Consider the following 7,549-nt stretch of genomic DNA (forward strand, 5'->3'; position numbering starts at 1 on the left):
CAAAGGTGGTAGTATAGAACAGGGAATAAAATTATTCAACTAGTTTGGAAATATTTCGACCTAAAGGAAAATGCTACAGAGTTAAAATATTGGCATAATGTATTTGAATTGCTTATTAAGGCAATATAAATACATTCACACTGTTCTTTATAAAAATGTAGATACTCCCAATGAGGAGGAGGCATTTATGCTGAGGGAACGAAGAGCATATCCTTCTACCAAACTTCAACTGGCAATTTAACCAAGGGTTGACCAGGGCATAGCAGAGCTGCTCTTCCTGCTTCTGGATGAACACTCAGGCTAGTTTAGCACTTTGGTACTTTGAGGATGATAAACCTCCCTGACTGTTTATAACCAACTGTGGAAGCTAGCTCAGTCTTCGGTATTTTGGCAATAATGAATAAATCCCCTTATTAGTCATTTTTAAAAGATAATTACCTCCTTTCTTCCCAGATGCTGAGTGTGTTAATACCCTTCAAGCCTGTTGTTCCCATAGGGGAGCTGTAGTAAAGGGTCTCAACTTGGTGAACTTGAACCTGAACATTTAGTTACCTTCTTTGCTTGGTTTTTCTTTCCTGAGCATAGTTGCCTAATCATCAATACTCAGATGTCCAAGTCTTAGAGGTGACCTTATGGATTCCAGAGGTTGAAAATCCTGGGTCCTCTAGTCAGAGATAACTGTATCAGAGAGTATTCCACCAAATAAGGACAGGATAAGAGAGGAAACACAATCTAAATCGTTGGCCAGATATTCCAGAAGTCATCTACCTCGAGGGGTAGAGGACAAAGTGAAGTGAAAATAACAGAGCCTACTTAACAGATCTCTTCATTTTCCAATGTTTATCTCCATCTTTCAGCAGCGCATAGCAGAAGCTAGTACAACTATTTGTTTAGTTTGTATAAATTTCAATGCACATGGAGTATAATAATAATTATATAATATTTTAAAAAAATACCCAAATTTTTAAATGCTTGGAATATAGGCTTAAGCTGAAAATGAGCATATTCCTTCATGGGTATGAGTAACAATGGTTTATAACTATTGAATTGTGTTTTAGTAAGTGTTGGATGTCTGGTTTCTGAGTTGTCATTTCTCCTTTTTCTTTGTGATGTCAGAGTTTTGCTTGGATCTTTGCAACAATTGACTTGATCAAATCACATATAATGCCAACATAGTGGTCAATCTATCTGACACGTTTCGTAGACAATTGGAACATTGAAGACCAGCAATTTAGCAAGAATCAGAAAATTATCCCATTAAATTAGACATGATATATACTCATATATGCCATCAACTATATGAATCTAAAACTACCTTTAAAGAATGCACCAAATCTTTCATCAGAACAGAGATGGGTTTGAGAGCTCTGTTGACATGCACCATAGCCACATTCACAGAATTAGGGGAAGTTTCTGAGGGCAAATAAATGTCCATATCCAGGAAGTCTTTGAATGACTAGCTTTCTTCTGATTTCTGTATAGGATCGATGACTTGCAGAATTGTAAACCTTGAAGTTGGTGGTGACAGAGAGACAAGCTAAGTTGAGGTAAGAAGCCACACTGATGAACCTGAAAGCTGCTAGGGACAGCAGCATGATAAGTGATGTGCCAAAGACAAGTCTAGTCTTCTGTATATCCCACTGGAAGATGAGGTCATGCACTGCTCAAGATGAGGTACAGTTCTCACCCCTCAGGTGAAAAAATATTATAAAAATGCTTCTGTTGATATGTGCTTAGGAGTGTTTTATGTTTAGCATTTCTAATCTAATCCAATAAACATTTATTTTGCATCAACTATGTGCTAAGTGCTGGGGATATAATTAATAAAAAGAAAAGCAGTCCCTGCCCTCAAGAAGCTTACTGGGGGAGAGAGGAGAAAACACAAAAAATGAGGCAGGGAAACTTAGAGTTGAGTGAGAACCAGGAGACATCTTCTGCAGTGGAGTTTAAAACCAGGCAGAGCAGCAGATGTGGAGTGGAGTGAGGAGCTGAGTGTCCACCCCAGTCCACCAAGTACATAGGTCCAGCCAAAATGAGGTCTCTTCCCTAGGAGCAACTGAGGCAGGAACTGTTCCACCACACTGTGGCGTAGGAAACGGCACAGTCCCCTTGCTCTCCTAGATCTAGCTGCAGTTTTTACTGTTAGAATAGCATAACTACATATATAGTCAGTTTTATTTCAAATTATAGATGACTTAGAATCATAGTTTTCTTTTGAAAAATCTACCTATAAGAAAGCATGACTAAGTTGATTCTAATGAATAGAATTCTCTTTCATGAAAATGAACTATACATGGGATTTTTAATGGCAAATATCCACTGATATATCTTCATATGTTGACATATGAAACAAACAATAAACTCCATTTCAGGTTCTTAAAATCTCCAACTATTGTTAGATCTAAAAAAAAAACTGGAAATATACTTTAGTGCTTCATTTCTAAACAAACTTGAATTTTAAAGGAAAAGTCACAAACATATAACTGTTCTATTTAGAGTTTAATCCAAAGCAATTTTCTCAAAAGATAGCTTTTCTGTGAAATTTTTGAGTCTATTACCTCCTTTCCAACAAATAAAAGTGTGTGGTACAAAGTTCAATGTTCAATGATGAAAATTTGTTTCAAAAATCTAGCTTTAAGATTCCTTTGAAATTTGAAAAAACATTATGCTATTTTTTTCACTTGTTATAATCCTGACTGGTCACTCACTGGGCCATCAACCACAGATGACCTCTGTATTTACATAGAAAAGCAATGAAAACAAATGAGATGGTAACGAAAGCCCCTGTAGAAACACAAATATGTATATAAGATGAGTAACAGATATGGGCCAAGAGGTGAAAGATATGTATAAATGCTATAATATTTTAACACAGATTTTCTGGTATTTGAAAATGAAAAAGTTTAGATGGTCTGGGTGTAATTTTGCAATGAGGGAACTGGCCAGTGGAGGATTAGAAATATCCTAAATCCTCAGAGCATGAACGCTAAACTCTGCCTGATATTGACCCATGTGGGAGTTTTCATAATCCAGCTACTATAAGTACGAGATGAGAGGCAGAGCCAAGATGGCAGCTGGAAAGCAGGGACTTGCTTAACCTGTCCCCCAAATTCCTCCAAACACCTGTAGAAAATGGCTCTGAAGAAACTCTAGAGTTGCAGAACCTGTGAAATAGCAGAGGGAAACAGGTCTCTAGCCCAGGAGAGCCTGGATGGTCACTGGGAAGGGTCTATCCCATGGTGCCGGGAGCAGAGCACAGCCCAGCATGGGCCGCACCAGGACAGACCAGACCTGGAGTCGGCTGGCCAGAACAGCCCTTAGGGCCATGAATCATTGAACTGTGGCAGTTACCAGACTTCTCAACCCACAAACACCAAAGAGCATGTTAGTGGGAAACTGTGGGATAGAGACCAATCTGGTCACCGGCCCTGGGGGTGGTGAAGAAGGTGCAGTGCTGGCAGTGGCAGCAGCATGAAGCTCCTGAGGCTGCTTCCAGAGCTCCAGTGTCAGCAGTTTCCCAAGTCCCTGGCTCACACAGTAGGAGGAATCTAGCAGGGGAGCAGAGCAGGAGTGCAAGGAGCACTTTGTGGGCACAGAGGCAATTTCTTTTGCTGTGCACTGCTTGGATCTGGATTGTGGTCCTGGTTAGCAGTTCTTGCTGAGGGAGGAGCGCTGCTGTGACAGAACCTGCAGTAACGGTGGAGTAGAAGTAGCTCTGAAAACAGCAATGCTTGGACCCTAAAGCTTGGGACAAAGTACTCTCTACTCTACAAGCAGTCATATCCTGACAAAAAGCTCAAGGGTCAAATAATTGTCTGGGAACATGAACAGGCAGCAAAAACAAACTCAGACTCAAACTCAAACTCTAGATTCCTTTTTTGGTGACAAAGAAGAACAAAACATACAGCCAGAAGAAGTCAACAAAGTCAAAGAGTCTACATCAAAATCCTCCAAGAAAAATATGAATTGGCCTCAGGCCATAGAAGAGCTCAAAAAGGATATGGAAAAGCAAGTTAGAGAAGTAGAGGAAAAATTGGGAAGAGAAATGAGAGTGATGTGAGAAAACCATGAAAAATGAGTCAACGACTTGATAAAGGAGACCCAAAAAATACTGAAGAAAATAACACTTTAAAGAATAGACTAACCTAAATGTAAAAAGAGCTCCAAAAAGCCAATGAGGAGAAGAATGCCTTGAAAGGCAGAATTAGCCAAATGGAAAAGGAGGTCCAAAAGACAACTGAAGAAAATACCATCCTAAAAATTAGATTGGAGCAAGTGGAAACTAGTAACTTTATGAGAAATCAAGATATTACAAAACAGAACCAAAGGAATGAAAAAAATTGAAGACAATGTGAAATACCTCCTTGCAAAAACCACTGACCTGGAGAATAGATCCAGGAGAGATAATTTAAAAATTATGGGACTACCTCAAAGCCATGATCAAAAAAAGAGCCTAGACATTACCTTTCAAGAAATTATCAAGGAAAACTGCCCTGATATTCTAGAACCAGAGGGCAAAGTAGAAATTGAAAGAATCCACTGATGGCCTCTTGAAAAAGATCCCAAAAAGAAAACTCCTAGGAATATTGTCGCCAAATTCCAGAGTTTCCAGGGCAAGGAGAAAATACTGCAAGCAGCCAGAAAGAAACAATTTGAATATTGTGGAAACACAATCAGGATAACACAAGATCTAGCTGATACCACATTAAGGGATCGAAGGGCTTGGAATATGATATTCCAGGGGGTCAAAGGAGCTAGGATTAAAACCAAGAATCACCTACCCAGCAGAACTGAGTCTAATGCTCCAAGGCAAAATATGGATTTTCAATAAAACAGAGGACTTTCAAGCTTTCTCAATGAGAAGACCAGAGCTGAATAGATAATTTGACTTTCAAATACAAGAATCAAGGAAGCATGAAAAGGTAAACAAGAAAGAGAATTCATAAAGGACTTACTAAAATTGAATTGTTTTGTTTACATTCCTACATGGAAAGATGATGTGTGTAATTCATGAGACCTTTCTCAGTATTAGGGTAGTTGAAGGGAATACACACACACACACACACACACACACACACACACACACACACATACACTTAAAGACGACAGTGGGCACAAGGTGAGTTGACTATGAAGGGATGATATCTAAAAAATAAAATCAAATTAAGGGATGAGAGAGGAATATACTGAGAGAGGGATAAAGGGAGAGATAGCATGGAGTAAACTATTTCACATAAAAGCAGCAAGAAAAAGCAGTTCTGTTGGAAGGGAAGAGGGGGCAGGTGAGGGGGAAATGAGTGAATCTTGCTCTCATGGGATCTGACTTGAGGAGGGAATAACATACACACTCAATTGGGAGTCTTACTCCACAGGAAAGTTAGGGGAAGGGGATAAAAACAGGGGGATGATAGAAGGGAGGGCAGATAGGGGGAGGAGGTAACCAAAAGCAAACACTTTTGAAAAGGGACAGGGTCAAGGGAGAAAATTGGATAAAGGGAGATGGGATAGGATGGAAGGAAATATAGTTACCCTTTCACAACATGAGCATTGTGGAAGTGTTTTACATAATGTGTGACCTATGTTGAATTGCTTACCTTCCTAGGGAGGGTGGGTGGGAAGGGAAGAGGGGAGAGAATTTGGAACTCAAAGTTTTAAAAGCAGATGCTCAAAAAAGAGTTCTTTTTGCATGCAGCCGGGAAACAAGATATATAGGGAATGGGGCATAGAAATCTATCCTGCCCTACAAGAAAATAAGGGGAAAGGGGATGGGGGATAGTAGGGTGACAGAAGGGAGGGCTGACTGGGTGATGAGGCAATCAGAATATATGCCATCTTGGAATGGAGAGCAGGGTAGAAATGGGGAGAAAATTTGTAACTCAAAATGTTGTGGAAATCAGTGTTGAAAACTAAAATATTAAATAAAAATGATAAAATTTTAAAAATTACAAATATATATGTACGAGATGACATGTAATGGAGGGGCCTTGATCCCTAAATCACAGCTTATGCAGTATTTCTGTGACTCTTATCTATCCACTTTTTGTTGTTTCTCTTGTTTTTTAGTTGTTTTTTCAGTCATATCTGACTCTTTATAACCCTATTTTTGGTTTTCTTAGCAAAGATTGTGCAGTCATTTGCCATTTTCTTCTCCAGATCCCTTTACAGATGAAGAAACTAAGGCAAACAGGGTTAAGTGACTTGCGTAGCGTCACACAACTAATAAGTGTCTGAGGACAGATTTGCACTCAAGAAGATGAGGCTTTCTGACCCCTATCCACTGTGCCATCTAGCTCCCCACCTGTTCACTTACTGGCTGATAAAAAAGAGGCTTTTTATTGGCCAAATGAGGTCTCTCTTCCCCAGGAGAAACTGAGGAAAAAACTGTTCTAAAATTCTAGGTAGGGGAGGGACCTGGGCCCCTTTCTCACCCAGTTGTCATGAAGCCTAGAATGCATAGTGCTGCTGTTTTCTTGTCTCTGTTGTGTTTCCCTGCTCTTAGAAGAAGGAGTTAAAAATGGAAGAACTTTGGTATTTTTGGAAGGCTAGAAGAGTCAGCAGAGGTCTAGTAGCTATTACCTTGGAAGGAGCCATCCATGAGCAATGACCTGCTCGGCAACCCAGTAGTGGATTCTTCTGGAAGCCATGATGTCACACTGTAAGCAAGGGGGGTAATGTACTTTGGCTATGCTGCCTCTGGAAGTAAGCTCAGTGGTGAGAAGAACGTTTAAAATTTAACCAAATTCTCCCAAGGAATCATTATACAAAAGGGAGAGTGTGTCCCTTTTAACAGACATTTTGTACTTCTAGTCTTGCTATATCTTCTCAATAAATATACCCAGGGAAGGAGGAAACAAATGTTAGTTGATTATGAGTGATATCAAAGAGATGTAAACAGGCTAAATTATTGGGGGCACTAATCATCAATGGGATGACTGAGGGGAAAACCCACAGGAATAGGGACTTGAACCAACAGCATCAGAACTCCGCTAACCCTTAGGGATACTCCTAGATCCTGAGAAGATATAGCCAGCCAGGCTCTCCATTCCTAATATGCTAGTGCGTGTATGGATTGGAAGAATAAGTCCAGAGCCTCTCTACAGTTTGCCTGAAGTGAAAGGACTAATTGTATCATTTATTATTTATTTAGAACCCATAGAATTCTTATCATTTTAAAGAATAGAGAAAAGATATAGTACTTGTGTTTTCAGAAATTATAATCTAATATACACAATGACTTGCCCTAGGAGGTGATTAATAATTGTTTGCTGAAGGAATAGAAAAGAGGAAAAAAATAGAAAATTCAATCAATGGAAGAATCATTAACATTTGAACTCAATTCTAAAGTGGCCATGTGGAAAAAGCTACCTTTCCCTGAACTCAATCCTTCCTCACCCAAAAACCCTGTGGAGTCAATAGGGGTATTCTTTCCCTGTCTCTTCCTTTTACTCCTCAATTGCTCCCAGGCTATCAAGACCCCATCAGAGTAGGCTGGTGGGAAGAGGGGGTGTTCTTCCATCCTTTTTCTGAAGTCGTACAGATCCTAGTGGAA

General features: G+C 39.6%; 1 pseudogene; it reads right to left on the minus strand.

Annotated features, from left to right (window-relative positions):
- Positions 1 to 1,112: 1,112 nt before the first annotated feature.
- LOC118836668 lies at positions 1,113 to 6,644 on the minus strand (annotated as a pseudogene).
- Between the last annotated feature and the right edge of the window lie 905 nt (positions 6,645 to 7,549).

The sequence above is a fragment of the Trichosurus vulpecula genome, chromosome 1 (genome assembly GCF_011100635.1).
Source record: "Trichosurus vulpecula isolate mTriVul1 chromosome 1, mTriVul1.pri, whole genome shotgun sequence".
In the NCBI taxonomy this organism is placed as follows: Eukaryota; Metazoa; Chordata; class Mammalia; order Diprotodontia; family Phalangeridae; genus Trichosurus; species Trichosurus vulpecula.